Source organism: Sarcophilus harrisii, chromosome 6 (genome assembly GCF_902635505.1).
Source record: "Sarcophilus harrisii chromosome 6, mSarHar1.11, whole genome shotgun sequence".
In the NCBI taxonomy this organism is placed as follows: domain Eukaryota; kingdom Metazoa; phylum Chordata; class Mammalia; order Dasyuromorphia; family Dasyuridae; genus Sarcophilus; species Sarcophilus harrisii.
Window position 1 is genome coordinate 200,908,395 of NC_045431.1, and position 23,235 is coordinate 200,931,629.

Genomic DNA, 23,235 nt, shown 5'->3' on the forward strand with positions numbered 1-23,235 from the left:
AAAGAAACCTGGAAAAAGAGGCAATTAAGAAGTTGTCTGGCATATCTTGTGAAGGATTTCTGTAATAAATCCATAATATAAAGCCACCTATCACCATTCCCCTTTAAGTTTCTATATGGTAGAGAATCCATCCAATTCAAAACTCATTGCTGAAAGAAGCCAGATCATCAAAGCTATACAAACCTGATGGTCTCAAGTGATCAACCTGAGTGGTGGTGGAAGAGGGAGAGACACCAATAGAACTGGACCTGATTGATATAACACTGAACAGAAAGGAAGGAGTAGCTAACAAAAAGACCAAGGGAAAGTTTAAGCAGAAATCCAGTCCAACTGGTCACTCAGATAAACTAGAAGAGTAGTTTTAAAAAAGGGAAAATAAGCAACCAATTTTGAGAAAATACAATAATTATTTTTAAATGAAGAAATCAAGTGTTTGTTAAATGCTATATAGTGATAAGTACTATGTTAAACATTAGAAATACAAGTAAAGGCAAAAATGTCTGTCTCCAAGGTGCTCCCATGTAATGGTGGGAAACAACATGCAAATATTTTTGTAAAAAGCATATATATATATTTCCTATTGAAATTCCCTAATGAAAATGAAAGCAAGACAATATTTCTATAGCATGCTCTAGAAGTAATGAAATTAATAGCAAAAATTCCAGAATGGTTCAGAAAAAAATTCATTTTGAAAAACAAAAATAGATATTAAAGTATACACCAAAAGAGAATTGAGAATTGGCAAAGGAGAAATAAAAAGATAAATGTAACAATAGAAAATATGGGATACAAAGAGATCACAAAGAAGGGAAAGGGAGCTGTATGTACACGAATGTTTGTGGCAGCCCTCTTTGTAGTGGCTAGAAACTGGAAAATGAGTGGATGCCCATCAGTTGGAGAATGGCTGAATAAATTGTGGTATATGAATATTATGGAATATTATTGTTCTGTAAGAAATGATCAACAGGAAGATTTCAGAAAGGCGTGGAGAGACTTACATGGACTGATGCTGAGTGAAACAAGCAGGGCCAACAGATCATTATATACTTCAACAACAATACTATATGATGACCAATTCTGATGGACCTGGCCATCCTCAGCAATGTGATCAACCAAATCATTTCCAATGGAGCAGTAATGAACTGAACCAGCTACACCCAGCGAAAGAACTCTGGGAGATGACTAAGAACCATTATATTGAATTCCCAATCCCCATATTTTTTGCCCACCTGCATTTTGGATTTCCTTCACAGGCTAATTGTACAATATTTCAGAGTCTTGATTCTTTTTGTACAGCAAAATAACGGTTTGGTCATGTATACTTATTGTGTATCTAATTTATATTTTAATATATTTAACATCTACTGGTCATCTTGCCATCTGGGGGAGGGGTGGGGAAAAGAGGGGAAAAATTGGAACAAGAGGTTTGGCAATTGTCAATGCTGTAAAGTTACCCATACATATAACCTGTAAATAAAAGCCTATTAAATTAGAAAAAAAGAAAAAAAGAAAAGAAAAGAAGACTAATACAAATAGAAGACATCATTAATAAAATCTGCGAACTCATAAAAAAAAGAAAATATGGGATATACAATAAAGAATCACATAAAAAGTAAAGTTGGGTCTTTAAAAAGAGTGGCAGAACTAGAACATTTTTAAAATATAGAAATTGAAAAAAATTTAATAGAAGAAAGGCAAAAAAGTCCTCAATGTATGTAACATATAACTTAAATACAAGTTAAAGTGATTAATTATGATGATAGAATATGCAAAATAGAATATGCAAAAAAAAACCACTTAGGGTTCCCAGCAAAATTAAAAAATCTGAAACCTCTAAATATCATACGTAAGGAAAAATATAAAATAGTTGTCCATAACTTTGGAAACAAAAGCCAAAGAATAACTTGAGGAAGCTATGGAATTCCAACATAGAGAAACACAAAGTTTAATTCACTAGTAACAGTATAGCTAAAAGTGTAAAGTTAGAATAGTAACATCAAATAACAAATATTTCAGGAAGCCCAAAAATAATGTCCTATAGCTAGTACAGAAAATCAGCTTAAACCATGTGAAAATGTTCCTTTTTTCTGAGTACTATAGGAAGAAATTGGAATATGGCATTTTGAACAGCACAGGAGTTTGATTTTTCAACCCTAAATAACATCTTCAAATCTGTAGCTAATAATTAATGAAAAAGTTGAAGTTTCAGAAAAGAAGTTGACTAATTCCTTCAAAAGAAAGTAAGACTAGTTAGCAGAATATTCATATGCAAACATATCAAGGAAAAAAAATACAAGAAAGGTAACCTAATAAGCACAATGGATAAGGAAAAAAATGAAATCAATACTTTCATGCTTCTACAATAATGAGACTAAGTTTTTAATTACATTGTTAAATGATGAAGAGAGAACAAAAAAGGGACATCTAAGGGCAAAATGCCTGAGAAGATTAGAAAAAGTATGGAGAAAAAAGAAAAGTATGAATTAATATAATGTGGACCCAAAAAACCATTCAAAAGAGAATAATTGGGGGTCATGGAGAAATGCAGAGAAAATCATTTAGATAAGGAGAAAGGGAAGAGCTAAAGAAAATTTAGAGATGTATTGCATTTATAATGGACTTTAGATGAGGGAGATATAATTGGTGATCGTGGTGAGATTTTGGCAAGATGTCTCTCACAGACAGAAAAGGCAGAGTTGAAAGAAATTCAGAGAAGCACTTGAAATTCAGCCTCTCAGCTTGAGAAGGAATAAGGATGTGGGGGTTAGGGAATGGTCTCTCAACCTGCTTGAGGTACAGTGGAAGAGTAGGAATGAGGTGGGTGGGACACGAATTAGGCTCCAATCACAGAAAGAAAATACTTTGGGGATATATATTTTATTCAAGAGAGAGAAAAAGAGACACAGAGACAGATGGACAGACAGGTCATTTGAACAAGTAGGCATATCAGGAGACCTTTTTCATTCAGAGGCTATGCTTTTCAATACCATATCCCATCCCAAGTAATAATGTCTGAGTTCCCAAGGGCATCTGGAATATAGATAGCTGTCTGGACAGACAAATGTACACTATTAAAGGGATAGGAAGTATTGTTCTTAGGATAATCCTATGGATTAAAGTAACTCAGAGCACACCGCACTGCCTCCTTCACCAATTAATATTTCTGGGAATTAAACTTTTCACAAGACTCTTCAAATATATTTTAAAATATTCTAAGGAGATGAGGAAGGGAGGAGTGGGTGATATCTATAATCATAATTTATCAACATGAAATGAACAGAAAGAATACTAAATGTTTCCCAATGCCCTCCTTTTAGAGGTCAGGAACTGAACTTTTCATCTGGACTTTTCACTATGCATATCCTGCTCTGCCTGGTTTCAGCACCATAGAACAAAATATGCCTTTATCTCTATTCCACCTCCCACTTTCCTGCCTCCTTTTGTGCATTGTCTCCCCCCATTAGATTGTAAGTTCCTTGAGAACAGGGACTGTTGTCTTTTTATAAATTGTATCACCAGCATTTAGCACAGTACCTGGCACATAGTAAATACTTAATATTTATTGGACTTGGATAAAAGTGAGAGCAAGGTTTTTGCTTTCCAGAAGCCCTACTTTGAAAGATAGAAAACAATAATAATAATGTGTCAAGTACAAAAGCCACAAGCCATAGATTAGCATCAGTAATAGAAAGGGAAAGAAATAAGAATGTAGGTAAATTAAAACTTCTGAGACAAGGATACTACAAATGGATACTACTCTGTTTAAGAAAGTAGATTGGAGAGGAGGGGAGATGTAAAGGAAAATTTTGAGCCAAAGTCTTATCTGAGTTGGGAAAGAGAAAGATAAAAAGGAAAAAGAGAGATGAGGAGGAAGAGGAGAAGGAGGAGAAAGAGAAGGGGGAGGAACTTAAGGTGGGTTACTATAAGGAACTGGAGAGTAAAAAAGTGTCTAGGGAAAAAACTGGAATCAAATTAATATAAGTACACTCAAGTCCCACTCTCTCAGGATCAGAAAGGCTACTTGTCCCCTCAAGATTCTTGGGTATCCTTAGGAGTTTGTACTTTTCTGTTGTCATTGGTAGGAGCACTTTCTGGCTGTGTTCCCCACATTTACTAGAAATAGTAACCTGCACCCCAGTTATATTTAACTACTTAACAACAGGTAGCTTTTACAAAGAGATATTCAAAAATGCAACGTTTGCCCAATATTTTTATGGCATGTACAAATTTTTTTTTCCAAATCTTCCATTTGTATAGTATTCCTTCAAAGATCATATGGAGGAGGTCTATTACAAAATCATTAAAAATAAAAATATATAATTATAGTCTTAAATCTAATTGGATAAATGGAAATTTAAAAGGACAGAAAACAAAAATTTAACAATATTGCACATACAAGACATTTGAAACACAGAAATATATAGCGAATCAAAATTAAGTACTGAAACAAAATTTACTGTTTCAGGTGATTACAAAAAAATCAGAAGGCCAAATCAAAAGTATCCATAACATCAATAAAGATAAATATAGAAAACTACATCATGCCTAAGGTCATCAGAAACAATAAAACAAACATCAAATGGTATAATATTTAAAATTCTCAAAGGAAAAGCTAATTGAATTGCAGAAAATCACAGATAACACTAATAATAAGAGAAGATATTAATGATTCTCTTCCAGAGATGGATAAACATAACAAGAAGTTGTTGTAAAAAAAAGAAAAATGAAACTGAACAGATTGGTGGGGGAAAACATTTTAAAGACAGTGATTACTAAATACAAATATTAAAACACAAACATTACTTGGCATGGCATGATATCTGAAAAATGTATCATTTCCCAGTTGGTAAAGAAATCGCAAACAAATGTGGAAAGGTACACATTCTTCAGACATCCTAAATAAATATTATTTAATAATTAAAACATCTTTTTTTTAAAAAAAAAAAAAAAAAAACCTTCACTTGATCCTTCTGATATCATCCTATATTTTTTTCTTCCCTATGTGACAAAAGACTTTGAGAGGATGATTCATAAAGATACCTTTATTTCCTCTTCTCTCACTCTCTTAACAATCTGTAATTTCTGTTGGTGGAGTTGTGAAATGATCCAACCGTTCTGGAGAGCAATTTGGAACTATGCCCAAAGGGCTATCAAACTTTGCTTGCCCTTTAATCCAGCAATGTCTCTACTGGGTCTGTATCCCAAAGAGATTATAAAAAAGAGAAGAGGACCCACACGTGCAAAAAATGTTTGTGGCAGCCCTTTCTGTAGTGGCAAGGAACTGGAAACTAAGTGAATCCCCATCAGTTGGAGAATGGCTGAATAAGTTATGGTATGTGAATGCTATGGAATATTATTGTTCTGTAAGAAATAATCAGCAGGATGATTTCAGGAAAGCCTGGAGAGACTCACATGAACTGATGCTGAGTGAAGTGAATAGAACCAGGACATTATTGTATACAGCAATATTAAGATTATGTGATGATTAATTCTGATGGACTTGGTTCTTTTCAACAATGAAATAATTCAGGCCAATTCCAATAGACTTGTGATAGAGAGCTCTATTTGCAGCCAGATGCAAGACTATGGGGACTGACTGTGGATCACAACCTAGTATTTACAGTACATATTAAGGGAAAAACACTAAAAGCTTTCCTTTTCAAAACAAAAATCTATTCCCTATTATTGTTCTATAAGAAATGATCAGCAGGATGATTTCAAAGACACCTGGAGAGACTTTACATGAACTAATGCTGAGTGAAGTGAACAGAAAGAACCAGGAAATAACTGTACACAGCAACAAGATTATACAAAGAACAATTCTGATCAACAATGAGATGATTGAGACCAGTTCCAATGGATGATCTTGTGATGGAGAGAGCCATCTATACCCAGAGAGGGGATGTGGGGACTGACTGTGGATCACAACATAGCATTTTCATTCTTTTTGTTGTTGTTTGCTTGCATTTTGTTTTCTTATTTTTTCCTTTTTCATCTGATTTTTCTTTTGCAGCACGATATTTGTGAAAATATATATAGAAGAATTGCACACGTTTAAGATATACTGGATTACTCGCTGTCCAGGGAAGGGTTGGAGGAAGGAGGAAAAAAAATTGAACAAAAATTTTGCAAGAATGAATGTTGAAAATTATCCATGCATATATTTTGAAAATAAAAAGCTTTAAATAAAAAATCTATTCCCTAGTCTTTTTATTTTCTTTTTTAAGTATTCATCTTCTAATTTCCATTCATCCTTTGTATTTATTTTAGATTTCTATATTTTTTAGTTTTAAAATGAATACTCATTAATTGTTTTTCTATTATGCTAAGATATGTTCTCAAAATTATAATTTTTCCTCTATATATTTCTTTTGCTGCAACTCAGAAGTTGTGGCATATTGTCTCATTATCACCTCTTTCACATGGTTATTAATTGTTTCTATGATTTGCTTTTTGACCCACATCATTCAGTATGTTATTTTTATTTCTCTCTTCATGTTTTTGCTTGTATTTCCTGTATTAATCATTACTTTTATTTTGTCACATTCTGGAGCATACCATAAGTTGCAGAATAACAGACAATCTCCATTAGAAAAGAAGAAAACTTTCTAAATTGATGAAATCATAAGTCAGGGCAAAAAAATGGTGGAGAATGGTGAGGGGAATTTAGTGTCTACAAAGGATATTTAGGTAAATATATCTGTTCTATCATGTTATTTCTCTGTGCCTTACAACATGATCCATTTTTGTAAAGGAATCATTTAGTGCTAATAGGCATATTATTTAATGCCCTAATTCAGAAGACATAATAAAGCTTTTAGCTCAAAATTTTCCAGTGATTTAAGTTAAATATTTTTCTTTTAATTTTCTGTTAGATTTGTCTAATTCATTCCAAAATACCTGAAAAAATGTTTATGTACTGATACAGAATGAAGTGAGTCATTGTACACAGTAACAGCAATATAATTATGATCTATGGTGAAAGACTTAGTTATTCTGATCAGTCTGATGATCTAAGACTGTTAGGATTCTTACAAGGTGCTAAATAAGTGAAATTGAGGAGACAGTGGTTAAATCTAGTTTAGCATTGATTTAATCCTACAACAAATAATGGTTTCCTAGTGATATAATGATTGGTGTATACTCAGGGTACAGCATATAAGCAAGAAGGTCTCAGGGCCAGAGACAGAAGCCCACTAGAAGCTCATTCGGAGGGAGCTAGAGGCAGAAGCTGGCAGAGACAAAGGACTAGCAGCAGGAGCTCTCAGAACCAAAATTACAGAAGGCCTCTAAGAAAGCTAACCAGGCCGCAGGAAAGGAGACAAGACTTGGAAAGAGACACTAAAGGATTTGGACTTTTAATACCTGTCTGCATTTGTGATTACACTGAACTGAAACTAAGGCTGCCTTCAGAAGCCCCCCAAGAAACCTGCTCCCAAAGAACATTAAATTTAGAGAAGAATATTACATAAGACAATTCCAAAGGATTCATGATGAAAAATGCTATCCATTTTCAAATAAAGAACTGATTAATTGAGTGCAAATTAAAGTATTTTTTGCTTTATTTATCTTGCTTTTTTCTTTTGCAACATGGCTATTATGGAAAAAGTTCTGCATAATTTCTACATGTATAATTGATACCATATTGATTGCCATCTCAATGGATGGAGGAGGAGATGAAAAAGAAGAGTCTGAAACAAAATCTTTTAAAATTTTTTTAAATAAATAATAAATTTGTTAAAGGCATTAAAAAGTTTCCCTAAACTTCTATGGTGTTATTGTTGTTGTTGTGTAACATTTTTTTTTTATTTTAAGTTCCAGATTCTCTCCCTTACTCCAATCTCTCCTCTAACTTTTGTACATATAAAACATGCTTCCACAGTAGCCATGGTGTCAGAAAAAAAGAAAAATACAATGGAAAAAATATGCCTCAATCTGTTTTCAGATATCATCAGTGCTCTCTGGAGATAGATTGTATTTTCCATAATAAACCCTTTAGAATGACTGTATAACATTGATTTTTTTCCATCGAAGTAGGTAACTTATTTGCAGTTGATAATCATTACAATGTTGCTTTACTGTATTCAATGTTCTGGTTCTGCTCACTTCAATTTGTATCAGTTCATATAAGTCTTTCCAGGTTTTTCTGAACCCATCCCCCTTGTTATTTCATATAGCACATTAATATTTCTTCACAATCATAGCATTGCTTGTTCAGTCATTCTCCAATTAATGAGCATCCCTCAATTTCCAATTCTTTGCCACCACAAAAAGAGCTGCTATAAAGATTTTTGTATATATAAGTCTTTTCTCATTTTTTTTTTTTTTTTTTTTTTTTTTTGCTGTCTTTGCTATGTATACTTAGTGGTATTACTGCTGGAGCAAAGATATGCACAGTGTTATGTCATTTTGGCCATAGTTTCAGATGGCTCTCCAGAATGATTGGACCAGTTCACAACTCCATCAACTGCACAGTTCACAACTGCACAATTAGTGCACATATTTTTCCACATCCCTTCAGTATTTGTCATTTTTCTTTCCTGTGTTAGTCTGATATGTGTGAGGTGGTACTTCAAATTGTTTTAAATTGAATTTCTCAAATTAAAAATGAGTTAGAGCATTTTTCATGTAACTATTGGTAGATTTGATTTCTTCTCCTAAAAACTGTTTCTTTTTGACCATTTATTTGTTAAGGAATTGCTCTTATTTTTATAAATTTGGCTCCATTCCCTATTATAAGTAAGCAAAGGAATTATAACACTTAACTTCCATTTGGGAGATGATTTTTACATGTTGTGGAATGGACACTTCTTCCTTTCTGCTCCCTCATCTCCTGCCCCTCAAAAAACTCCCTCTGATTTTAGTAATCATACCTCAGTTCTTGAATGCTTGGTCTACTCTTTAATTAGTCATTATCATCCCAGCTGGACTTTCCCAACATTCCTCTCCAAACAACTTTCAAACAATGCATCAAATCAAATTCTTTGAATTTGAATAGCTTTGAAAAACAATGACTTTATAAGAGAAAGTTGCTTTTACTTTATTGTCTATGGTATCTTATAGCAAAATGTAGTTTCCCTAATTATCTTTTAATTAAGTCTGTTTTTGCTTTTCATTTGTCTGAGATCATGATTGCTACCCCTGCATTTTTTTTATCTGAGGCAATTGGGGTTAAGTGACTTGCCCAAGGTCACTCAGCTAGAAAGTGTTAAGTGTTTGAGGTCAAATTTGAACTCAGGTCCTCCTGGTGCTCTATCAGGGCTGGTGCTCTATCCACTGTACCACCTAGCTGTCCCATATCTCTGCATTTTTTTTTCAACAAAAGCATAGTAGATTCTTCTCCCTTTTAAAAATTCTCTGTGTCTTTAAGTTTCAAGTATATTTTTATAAACAATATTGCCAGATTCTTGTTTCTAATCATTGACTATTGTGTCTTGTGCATCCAATCTATTCCACTAATCCATCTCTCTATTTCTTAGCCAGTACCAGATAGTTTTGTTAGTTACTCCTTAAAATATAGTTTGGGATCTTGTATTTCTAGGCATCATACTTTGCTAATAAATGATTTCAAGTTGTCTTCTGTTGTCTTGATCTTCTCTTTCACCACAGTAACTTTTTATGATCAGGTTCTTTTTTTCATGTTTACTTATTATTCTAGCCTCTTTCTTGACTTTGAACTTTGTGTTAGAGTAGGGCTTTGCTTACCTGACAAGTAAGGGAGGTGACTATCTGAAGTTTTAGGCTTTTTATCCTGCTGTTTTCACAGCTAGTTTTGGAAGTTTTAAGTTTTTGGTACTTTCAAAGTGTTGTGATCTGGGGGCAAGGAGATGAAGTCACTGGTCACCTGTTCTTCATTCTAATCTTTATGCAAGAAAAACCCCTACTTTTTGTGACCAAAAGCATTAGTGCAATCTTCCCTGGAACTGCTACCAGGACTGAGAGTCTGCTCCCTCTCCTCTCTGAAATTATGACCTGATACAGGATGATGGGGCAATAGAATTGCCCAACAGTGTCCCATCCTATTCCCAGTGCCCACAAAATGGTCTCCTATAATTTCTTTCTGAACAGTTGACCAATCCCTCTACCATGTCTGAGTGGTAAGAGCTCCCTAAATGCTGCTTCTGCTTCTGTGATCACCACAACTACAGCCTCCAAGGCTTACAGCTAGTGTTACCACTGTCCTGAACTCTGGTCCAGTCCCTACCCCAGTGTTAGAGATGATTTCCTATATCCTAAGTTTTGGGGAACTAGAAAATATCTCTTCTCAGCCTTGACCTTTCATTGGCTATGTTATTTCAGAATTTGATTTGATGCATTGTTTGAAAGTTGTTTGGAGGGGAATGTTGGGAAAATCCAGCTGGGATGACAATGACTAATTAAAGAGTAGACCAAGCATTCAAGAATTGAAGTATGATTACTAAAATCAGAGGGAGTTTTTTGAGGGGCAGGAGATGAGGGAGCAGAAAGGAAGAAGTGTCCATTCCACAACATGTAAAAATCATCTCCCAAATGAAAGTTAAGTGTTATAATTCCTTTGCTTACTTATAACTTGTTTAGTTTCATACAAAATCATTTCTTTTTTTGTTTAGTCACTGATTCAATATTTCCCAGTCACTTGGCTATCATTTCTCCTTCATAAAGGCATCTAGCTTTAGGCCAATGGAATCAAACATCCTGTATCTGAATGGAATAATTCCTAGATTTCTCTGTGGATGACACTGTCTCTCCTCCAACCCCAACTTTTACCCAGAAGCTGGGCAGAAGAGCAGATAGACAACATTTTCCCCTATCTCCCACTTAACCTCAAGTAATCCACATATTCTACTCCCATATGTTCAAGATCCATTCTTCTTCCCTCTGCTGTTAGACCTTCACTGGCTTTTGCCAAAACAAACAAAGACAAAGGAAAATATGAACATTTCTGTCCTTTAAACATAATTTGCATTCTTGTCTCATTGCTTTTGCTCATAATGTGCCTTATTCTTGCAATTTTTTTCCTCTCTGACTTTATCTACTGAATTCCTTTCCATCTTATAAAGACCAAATCAGATATTAGCTCCTCAATATAACTCTCCCTAATTCTTTCACCGGCAATGAATTTTCTTTTCATGACCCATAGGTTAAACTTTGTTTTTGTAATCCCCTGAGGCACCTATCACATAATATTGTATATTATAGTTATCTTTGTATAAGTTATATTCTACTTCTGGGCTGCAGCTTCCATGAAGATGTGGATGGTGTTTTATCTAAATTCTCTCTCTCTCTCTCTCCCCCCCCCCACACACACACACCATTGCTTAGTACACTTTCTTGCACAAAGTAGGTGATTAGTGACTGCTAAAGAAATAAATCCTTCTGGGACCAGGTCAGATATCAATATCTGGTAAATCTTTTTGTGATATCCAAGATCAACATTCTTTCCAACCTTACAAGGATATTATTTACATCATACATATGTGTGTGTGTGTGTGTGTGTGTGTGTGTGTGTGTGGAGAGAGAGAGAGAGAGAGAGAGAGAGAAAGAGAGACTTTGTAACCCATCTATATCCCTTTTTACCTCGTATAATCATATGTGCTATATTATTCCTATATTTTTGGCTTTTTAAAGACAAGCCTGTCTAAATAATCTTTGTACCTTTCCACCTTTGTCATCACCACAGTGCATTGCACACAGTAGGTACTTATTAAATGGTTGTTGAATTGAATTGCTGAACAAAATTTAGGAATCATTTATATGTAAAATTATATTATGCTCTTTGTTGGAACAAACCACCCTTTGTGCTAGTTCTTGCTTAAACAAGGTCATGTTTCTATGACTATGAAAAGTTATGATATTCACCACAGGTAATGTGCATAAAGCTTTCTAAGATCAGCAAGATGCAAAGGGCACATTCAAATAAGAACTGTATACATTCCCTGTACAATGTATTATAATGAAAAGATTTAACTTTAAATCTAGAGAAGGTGAAAATTACATATTCTACAGGAAGTTCAAACTCACCATAGTAAACATGGATAGGTATCATGTTAATCCTCTAAACATGGAGCATAAAAAGGAAAAAGCAACATAAGTATTACATAGTATTTTGCATGCAAACTTACCCATAACAAAACAAAATAAATATAGCTAATAAAAGTCTTGTCTTGGTTTTTTTCTATAGTGGAACAAAGGAATCTCAGAACATATTTATATTTAATAAGTAATTGTGCTTTAAGAGGAAAGAAAATGTTTTTAATTTAAGGTTAAATGTATTGGATGTAACCATCAATTCTTCAAAGCAGTAGAATGGACCTGCAAATTATAACCTTTCTGTATAAAGGGGGAAAGTACTTTCTGTCTACATTTGGAGAAAATCATACATCAAGTATAAGGCGATTCAATTTACACATGCACAAAGAATGCAAATTTGGGACTTTTCTATATTGGAACTGAAGAAAATGTTAATGATGAAAAGTTGTTGGGATTTTTTAAAAAAGTTGTAATCAATTGTCTAAGACTATAAATTGCAGAGAAAGTGTCTATCTCCAGGGGTGAAGGGAGTTTCCTCACTGTGAGTTCTTTATATCAATAAAATCAACTACTTCAATCCAGTTGAGACATTTTATTATAAATTCATACATCTAAAAGGACACCTTTCTGAATTTCAAAAATACATGCTTCCATATATTTTCAACAGGACATCTTTATTCAATGCTATTTCTGTGCTTTTGAAAAGGCAGGTTTTACTAGGGTTATCAAAATAGCTTTATCATTTTCTTACCTTTTTCTGCAAGTATTTCCTTTTGCTCACCATCAGTTTCTCGGTATCATACTATTACAGCATTAGTAACATTGGAAGAGATTTAAGAGCACTTTAGTTGTTTAGCCCAAAGTTTGAGATTTATCAGTAAGCTATCCCCTAAGAGGTATTTAATAGCTAAACTAGAAGAACAAAGGAGTTCCTTTTCCTCAGTGAGGATTTCTATTTCTGCCTTCCAACCTACCATGGCAGAACATTTACCCAAATAATGTCCTACCTCTCTTTGTCCAATAATTCTAAGACAATTGGTTGAGCAGTTGCGTACTAAATTACTTTGCAAATAATTTGATTTGAAATTTAATTTCTTTTTGGCTGGCTGAATTCTAATTATTTTAGGGTAAATGAAAAACAAAATCGAACAAACATTTACTCCCATTTCTCTCTCTCCAATTTATGAATAGATCTGAGGAATTTGTTACAAAAATCTACAATATCTAACAGACCAAATGATGCCATTCATATTTTGATGGCATAAAATTAATCAAGTATTGCACACCCAGCAGATCTTTATTTAAACACAAAGATTAATAGCCCCTTCTTCTATTGCACCAGGAATCATGTTTAAACAGGTCTTTCAACATAACGGATTTATTAAAAAGTCATAAAGATTAGCTATCAAATAGTTTTCTTCTATGTTCCTGGAGACTGGATAAATAAGTGTGTGACACAATATAAACAAATAAACAAAGCTCAAAGCAAATCAGAGTTTCATTCATTTGTAAGTACTTTTTTAGGTTATACATTTCCTTTTTTAGCAGAAGTATAAAATAAGCCAATAGAATGAGTTTGTGACTACAAATCTCTCACCTATTATTTAAGCTTTAAAAGGGTCCTATAAGATACATGTATAGTCATTTCCTCAGGAAAAAATGAACATAAGAATAGCTTTATAAGATATCAATGGCTACAATTTTCTTCCTCAAAAGCAATTTTTGAGTTTTCTCTGCACTAAAGCTATATCTATATGATATACTCATCTATAACTCCTACTATATAAAATGAGAAAGTTGGCCTCAATGATTTCTGAGATTACCTACAGCTCTAACAGTCTATGATCCTGTGATCCAGCCAAAAGTCAGCTGGAAAATCTGTGAAAACAAGTGGCCTGACACGATATAGACTTAAAAACATTTGAATTTTGAAACTTTTCTTAACATCCATATTGTGTCTATATAGAAATCAAATGACAGTCTTCAAGTACAGCAAGTTATACTATAAAAGAATCCATTATATTTTCATTATAATGATAAGACTGACATGAATAGATCATTTCTATAGGAAAAATTTATATTAACTATAGAGTAAACTATTTGTCTTCTTTTTCACAAAGTGGTTTTTTTTTGGTATGTTTTATCCTAGTGCCTTATGGAAATAAATTGAAAAATAATTAAGGTGGCCCAGGATCCACTAGACTAGCATTTTTTACAAGTTCGGGAAAAAATTAACAATTCCATTTCACACGCAATTATTAGTATCTGCTCTATATAAGACATTATGCTAGGTGCTGAAGATACATAGAGAGAAATGAAATTTACTTCATTATTTTTATTTCAAAGCTATTATTTTGGATCAGAGAAGTAGAGAACTCCTAGTGAAGAAAAGCTCTCCATCAATAAAGACTAAGTACCTACTCTGTAATTTATAATTCTCTAGGGACAAAGCTGACTTCATTCTTCTTACATCCTGCCTCTTCAATCCTTGGTTCTCTCATTTTCTCTGCTCTCTGAGCATTCTGGGAAAGTTGGGGGTGACACAGTGAGAAGGCTGTGGATTAAGAGAAAACAGATTTGAAACCTGACTCTACTATTTATTTGATAAGTTACTTCTCTTTGATCTTCACTATCTTTTACTATACAATGAGAAGTACAATTTACTATACAATCATGGGCTACATGATCTTTGAGGTCCTTTGCAGTTTTAAATCTAGGATACTATGATGTACTCCTTGTTCTTCCTACCTCATCCCTCCCAACAGAGCAAAAGACATCATGTGGAGGCTATGGAAAACAGGACAACTCACAATTTAATTCAATAAATCTTTCTTAAGCAACTATTATATAGAAGACTTTGTAATATGCATTGGAGATACAAAGACAAAAACTAACAATTCTTTCCCTTAAGGAGTTTCCATTCTATTGGGGGAATACAGTATATGTGTAAATACATAAGTACAAGATAACTGAGTAAGGACAAAGGACTAATAATTGAGAGATCATATAAAGGTTTGTTTAGGAGTAGTACCAGGGCTAATCCTAAAAGTGAACTAGGGACTGTAAGACAGAGAGAGAAAAATGGTGTGGAGGATCCAGAGTCAAAATAATAGTGTGAAGGGTAACAACTGCCAAACTTCCTTCCAAACTTTCCCTATGATACAACCACAGAAAATGACAAATTAAATTCTCAGCAGAAAAATCATAAAATCATTGTTCTAGCCCAGGGAAGAGAGATCTGCAGACATTGGAATAATAGTTAACTAGAACTGAAATGGCTCCAGAAGTGAGCCTTGGAGGCTTCAACTGCAGCAACAGCAGAGAGAGCACCAGGCATGCCCAAGATCCAGAGAAATTAAGACAACTGAATATATGATCAGAAAATACTAAAAGATCTCCACACTAGGTACAAAACCTGACACTATTTTGCAACTCCAAATTGCTCAATTCCAGGTTGGGATTCTATGAAGGAGAACAGCAGTCACAGTCATGAGTAAGGGGCCTATCTATAAGAGGCAATTAAAATTGCACAAGAAGGCAGTGACTAGACTCTTCCCCAGACCACAACACCTAGAAGCAGCAAACATCTACAGAGTCCCAGATCAAGGTACAGAAGCATTGTCTCCAGAGGTTAGCAGAACCCAACTTTAACATGAAGTCCAAAGTCAAGAAATAGGCCGAAAAAAATGAGTAAACAATTATAAAAACAAAAAACCTGATCATGAAAGGCTTCTAATCAGGCAGTGAAAGTCAAGATACAAACTCAGAAGAAAATCACAACTTGGAAACATCTACAATCAAATTCTCAAAGAAAAATGTAAATTTAGCACAAGAATTCTTAAAGGAGCAAAATAATTTTTAAGAGTGAGACTACCCATGCATATGCTTTGTAAATAAAAAGCTTCAATAAAAAAGAGTAAATGAGAGTATTAAAATGAGAATAATAGAGGAAATTAAGAAAAGAAAAGTGATCAATACAAGAAAATTAAGAAAAGAGAATTAACAGTTTAGTGAAAGAGGTATAAAACTTCACTGAAGAAAATAACTCCTTAAAATCGGAATTGGTAAAGAGAAAGCTAATAGTTCCATGAGATATCAAGAAATAATAGGACAAAGTCAACAGACTAAAAAAAAGAAAAGAAAGCCCAAAATATATTATAAAAAAAAAACAACTGACCTAGAAAATAGATTGAGGAAAGATAATTTAAGAACTTGTACTACTTCAAAAGAAAAGTCTAGACATCATCAATCAAGAAATTATAAAGGAAAACTGTCCATATATCACAAAACCAGAAGACAAAGGAAAAATTTGGAGGAAAACCACTAAACACCTCCTGAAAAAAATTCCAAAGTGAAAACTCCCAGAAATATTATAGTTAAATTCTTGATCTCCAAGGTCAAAGAGAAAATGCCAAAAGTAGCCTGAAAAAAATCATTCAAATATGGTAAAAAAAAAAAAAAAAGTTCACACAAGATTTAGTCACTACCACCCTAAAGAAGTGCAGGATTTGGAATCTATTTCTGAAAGCAAGGAGCTAAGTTAACAACTAAGTATAATCTCCCCAATAAAAATGAGAATTATTCTTCAGGAGGAATGTGGATATTTAATGAAAAAGAGGATTTTCCAACATTCCTGATGAAAGATCAGAGCTAAATAGAAAATTTGACATTTAAACACAAAACTCAAGAGAAGCATAAAAAGGTTAACATAAAAGGGAAATAATAAAGAAACTTATTAAGAATAAATTTTCTACATTCCTCTTTGGGAAGATGATACAAGTAACTCCTTTATCATTATTAAGACAGTTAAAAATAGGATACTTAGATAGGGTGCATATATATAAGTTTATGTTGGGATGATCTAAAAAAAGAATAAAAGGATAAGAAAGAGGGACTTTATTAATTACTAGAACACTAGGAGAAAGGAGAAGGGAGAGGAAGAATTGAAAAATTTATATCACAAAAAGATGTTGCAAAAAAGTGTTTTTACAACTTTTTTGTATGTGAGAGGGGAGCATTTTATTTCATTTTATTTAACAGGGAAGTGATAGAGAAAGGGAAGGGGTAGTAAAAGGAAGGGTGGATTAGGGGAAGTGTTTAAAAGGTAAACAGTTTTTTTTTTTTTTTTTAAGGAAGGGAGAGGATTTTTTTTTTTTTTATTTAATAGCCTTTTATTTACAGGATATATGCATGGGTAACTTTACAGCATTAACAATTGCCAAACCTCTTGTTCCAATTTTTCACCTCTTACCCCCGACCCCCTCCCCCAGATGGCAGAATGACCAGTAGAATTCAATGTAATGGTTTTTAGTCATCTCCCAGAGTTCTTTCTCTGGGCATAGCTGGTTCAGTTCATTACTGCTCCATTGGAAATGATTTGGTTAATCTCCTTGTTGAGGAAGGCCAGGTCCATCAGAACTGGTCATCATATAGTATTGTTGTTGAAGTATATAATGATGGAGGGGAGAGGATTTTAAAAGAGAGAGAGAAAATGAGGGGACAGAGCCTAGATGATAGAGAGAAGCCAGGAAGTGGCCTGAAATCTCCCTAGTTTCCCTTGTAAACAATGTTAAATCACACATCTAAACAATAGAATTCACAAAAAAAGACAAAGTAAAAGAATTTTCAAGCCCAAGAAACTTAAGAGGACTTCAGGAAAGGTCTGTCTTACTTAGGTAAATGGATAATGGTGTCCAATTCAGGCAAGTGAATGGGAGACTCTTAGTAACAGCACAGATCATCAACCAAGACCCCAAGATCCCAGATCAGCAGGTCATTGGTACAATAGACAGCTGTGAGACCTCCACTCCCAAAACATCTGGCAAATTGCCAGTTTAGGAAGCCAGGGAAACTAGTGCCAATAGACACAACTAGGTCAGGTGACCTGGCACAATGCATAGGGCACTAGCCCCAGAAGCCTCAATGCAGAAAATTAGTGACCAGAACTCTGGCCCCCATGCATGAAGCCTGAGACAGGGCCCTCTGTACTGAGCAGAGCTCAGCTTTTAAAAATGACCAAAAATTTTTAAAAAAGGTATTTTTTAGCTTTGTAGAAAGCTACAGAATAGAACTGGAATTCATAATTGAACACCAAATAGATAATTTTGATTATATTAAGTTAAAAAGTTTTGTGTGAACAAAAGTAATGCAGACAAGATTAAAAGGGAAGCAATAAATTTGGAAAACATTTTTACATTTCAAGGATTCTGATAAGTCCTCATTTCTAAAATAGATGGAGAATCTACTCAAATTTATAAGAATTCAAGCCATTCCAATTAATAGATGGCCAAAGGATATGAACAACAATTTTCATATGAAAAAATTAAAACCATTTCTAATCATATGAAAATATGCTCTAAATCACTATTGATCAGAGAAATACAAATTAAGACAACTGAAACACCACTACACAAGTCTGAGATTGGCTAAGATGACATGAAAAGATAATGACAAGTGTTGGAGGGGATGGGGGAAAACTGGAACACTAATACATTGTTGGTGAAACTGTGAATTGATCCAGCCATTCTGGGGAGCAATTTGGAATTATGCTCAAAAAGTCATCAAACCATGCATACCCTTAGATCTAGCAGTGTTTCTGCTGGGCTTGTATCACAAAGAGATCTTAAAGGAGGGGAAAGGACCCTCATGTTTTTGTGGCAGTTCTTTCTGTAGTGGCAAAAAACTGGAAATGGAGTGGATGCCCATCAGTTAGAGAATGACTTAATGAGTTATGGTGTATGAATGTTATGGAATATTATTGTTCTATAAGAACATATAAATGATTTTACAGAGGCCTGAAGACACTTACATGAACTGATGCTAAGAGAAATGAGCAGAAGCAGAAGATCACTGTATGTGGCAACATTAATATTATATGACAATAATTCTGATGGACGTGACTCTTTCCAACAATGAGATGATTGATACCAGTTCTAATGATCTTGTGATGAAGAGAGCCATCTACACCCAGAGAGAGGGAACTGAAAGTGGATCACAACATAACATTCTCACTCTTCTTGGTGTTCATTTGCATTTTGTTTTCTTACTCATTTTCTTTCCTTTTTGATGTGATGTTTTTTGTGCAAAAGAGAATTATATAAATATGTTTACACACATTGGATTTAACATATATTTTAACATGTATAACATATATTGGATTGCTTGGCATCTAGGGCAGGGGGTGGGGGAAAGGAGAGAAAAATGTGAAACACAAGACTATGCAAGAGTCAATGTTGAAAAATTATCTGTGTATATGTTTTGAAAATAAAAAGCTTAAAAAAAGAAAGCTACAAAATAAAAAGTTACTATGGCAACACAGAAGATCAAAACATAAACTCAGAAGAGGACAACAGTGTCAAAAATGCCTAAAGGTGAAGCCTCAAAGGGAAATATGAATTTGTCTCTATCCCAAAAAATCTTTTTAGAAGAACTCAAAAAGGATTTTTTAAAGCAAGCAAAAGAGGTAGAAGAAAAAATAGGTAAAGAAATGAGTCATGCAAGAGAATTATGAAAAAAGAGTCACCAGCTTGGAAAACAGCAAAAAAAAAATTAAAGAAAACAATTCTTTAAAATAGACAAATGGGAAGAAGGAAAATCTACTGAAGAAAACAACACCTTTAAAAGTAGGATTGGAGAAAAATACAAAGAATGATGGTTTAGCAATACCAAAATTAAAACATTGTAAAGCAGCAGTAATCAAAACCATTTGGTACTGGCTAAAAAATATAGAATAGATTAGATATACATGACACAATGATCAAGGTCTATAGTAATCTAGTATTTGATAAATCCCCAAACTCCAGTTTCTAGATAAGAACTCACTATTTGACAAAAAAAATTAATGAGAAAACTGGAAAATAGTTTGTCAGAAATTTGACACAGATCTACATCTCATACCCCATAACAAAATATAGAATCAAAATGGAACATGATTTGGGTATAAAGGACGATACCATCAACATATTAGGAGAGCAAGGGATAATTTACTCATCAGATCTTTGGAGAAGGGAGAAATTTATGACCAAAGAAGAAATAGAGAACATTATTAAAGGCAAAATGGGTGACTTTGATTATATTAAATTGAAAGGATTTTGCACAAACAAAACCCACAGAAATAAGATGAAAACATAAGAACAAATCTGGGAGAAAATCTTTACAACCAGTGTTTCTGATAAAGATTTCACTTCTAAACTATATAAAGAACTGTGTCAAATTTATAATATATGTCATTCCCCAACTGTAAAGGGTCAAATGCTATGAAGACAATTTTCAGGTGATGAAATTAAAGCCTTCTATAGTCATATAAAAATGCTCTAAATCACTATTGATTAGAGAAACACAAATTAAAATAACTCTGAAGTAACACTTCACCTCTCAGACTGGCTAAGATGACCAGAAAAGATAATGATAAGTATTGGAGGGGATGTGGGAAAACTGGGATACTAATGCATTGTTGGTAGAGTTGTGAAATGATCCAACCATTCAGGAGAGCAATCTGGAACTATGCCCAAGGGAATATCCATTGACCAGTAGTGCTGTCACTGAGTTTGTATCCCAAGGAAATCCTAAAGGAGGGAAAAGGACCCACATGTGCAAAAATGCTTGTAGCAACTCTTTTTTGGTAACAAAAAATTGAAAAATGAATAGATGCCTATCAGCTGGGGAATGGTTGAATAAACTGTGGTATATGAAGGTAATGGAATGTTATTGTTCTATACAAAAATGATGAACAAAATGATTTTTAGAAAGGCTTGGAAAGATTTACATGAACTGGTGCTGAGCAAAGCAAGCAGAACCAGTAATGCATTGTACACAATAATAGCAAAAATGATGATCAACTATGAAAGACTTGATTCTATGATCCAAAGCAATTCCAACAGACTTTGGACAGAAAATTCCATCTGCATCCAGAAAAGGAACTATGAAGAGTGAATGTAAATCAACACATGCTATGTTTACTTCTTTTTTATTTGTTTGTTTTTCTCTCTCCCTTTTTTCTCTTTTATTCAGATTTTTCTCTCCCAACATGATTCATAAAACAAAATAAAACAAATTATGTATTTGTATTAAAATAAATAAAAAAAATGTTTATAGCAAAAACAAAAACAAAAGTAGAATTGACTAAGGCACCTAGATAGTGCAGTGGATCGAGTACCCATCTTCGAGTCAAGGAGTCCTGAGTTCAAATCTAATTTCAAACACTTAGCACTTCCTAGCTACATGTGACCCTGGGCAAGTAATTCAATTACAATTGCCTTGTAAAAACAACAAAAAAAAAAGTAGAACTGGCTAAATTAAAAAGGAACTAAAAAAGCTAACTGAAGAAAATAATTCCTTAAAAAGTAAAAGTGTACAAGTAGAAGCTAATGGAACCATATGACATCAAGAATCAAACAAAATTAAAAGAATGAAAAACTAGAAAAAATGTAAAACACTTCATTGGAAAAACAACTGACTTGGAAAATAGATGGAGGAGAGATAATTTAAGAATTATTGGACTACCTTAAAAGGTAAAGTAGTAAAAAAGTACTGAGTAAAAAAAAAAAAGTGCCTGGACAGCATCTTTCAAGAAATTATCAAGGAAATTTTGATATTCTAGATATCTTAGAACCAGAGAGTGAAATAGTCATTGAAATCTGATCCCTTCCTGAAAGAGATCCCAAAATGAAAACTCCCAGGAATATTATAACCAAGTTCTGGAACTCCCAGATCAAAGAGAAAATACTGAAAACTGTCAGAAAGAAACAATTGAAATATCAAGGAGATATTTTCAAGGAGCTACAGTCAGGATTACACAGAACTTAGCACCTTCTATATTTAAAGATCAGAAAGTTTAGAATATGATATTCCTGAAGGCAAAGGAGTTGGATTACAATCAATAATCAACTACTCAGGAAAATGTAGCATAATCTTCCAAGGTAAAAAATGAATTTTAAATGAAATAGGGGACTTTCTAACTTCCCTAATTAAAAAATCAGAACTGAACACAAAATTTGACCTTGATATGCAAAACTCAAGAGAAGTATAAAAAGGTAAATAGGAAAGAAAAAAAACATGGTATTCACTAAGGTTAAATCGCTTGCATCCCAACATGGGAAGATGATACCTGTAACTCTTTAAGAATTATATCTCTATTAGGGCAGTTAGAAGGCGTATACTTAGACAAAGAATGTGTGTATAAGTTGACTTTAATGTGATAATAAAAAAAATTTCAGTAAAGAGTGAAAATAGGGTTGTACTGGGAGAAGAGGAAAGGGAGAACAGAATGGGGCAAATTATATGACATGAAGAGGCATGAAAGATGTAACACAGTAGAAGAAAAGAAGAGAGCAGAATGAGAATTGTTTGAACCTACTCTCATCAGATTTGGCTCAAAGAGGGAATAGCATACACACTCAGTTGGGCAAAGAAATCTACCTTATCCTTTAGAAAAGTAAGAAAGGAAGGGGAAATTAAAAGATGGGAGTGATAGAAAAGAGAGCAGATTGAGAGTGGCAGTTGTGAGAAGGAAAACACTGGTGAGGGGAGACAGAATGAAAGGAGAGAGAGAAAAAAGTATAAACAGGAGAAAAATAGAATGGAGGGAAATTTAGTAACAATAACAATGAATGTAAATGGGATGTACTCTCCCATAAAATGTAAGTAGATAGCAGAGTGGATGAAAAAACAGAATTCTATGATATATTTCTTATAAGAAACACATTTGAAGCAGAGAGACACAGAGAGAGTAAAGGTAAAAGCTGGAGCAGAATATATTATACTTCAGCTGAGGCAAAAAAAAAAAAAAAAAAGCAAAGGTAGCAATTCTGATCTCAGACAAAGCAAAAGCAAAAATAGGCCTCATTAAAAGAGACAAGGAAGGAAACTACATTTTGATAAAAGGTACAATAGACAATTAAGTAACTTTTTTCTCAATGGTACATATAGTACCTACACAAAAACTGGTCATGTTTTAGGGCATAAAAACCTCACATTCTAATGCATCCTTTTCAGATAATGAAGTGATAAACATGTAATAAAGGGCATTGGAAAGACAGTACATTGAAAACCAAATAATTTAACCCTAAAAAAATGAGTGGGTCAAACAAGAAATCATAGAAACAATCGATAATTTCCTCAAAGAGAAAGACAATAATGAGACAATATACCAAAATTTATGGAATGCAACCAAAGCACTACTTAGGGAAATTTTATATCTTTAAATTCTTACATGAACAAACTACATTT

General features: G+C 33.6%; 1 protein-coding gene across 4 annotated transcripts in view; it reads right to left on the reverse strand.

The window, feature by feature from the left end:
• The window catches only part of STK33 (serine/threonine kinase 33), a 166,262-nt gene that overhangs the window by 122,848 nt on the left and 20,179 nt on the right, over positions 1-23,235 (reverse strand). Inside the window, exon 1 of one of the 4 annotated variants that reach the window (XM_031943986.1) lies at positions 12,001-12,019. The exons of the other annotated variants lie outside the window; for them this stretch is intronic. The gene's annotated coding sequence lies outside the window, so the exon portion shown is untranslated. Of the gene's footprint in view, positions 1-12,000; positions 12,020-23,235 lie in introns of those variants that run through there. 4 annotated transcript variants of the gene reach the window in all.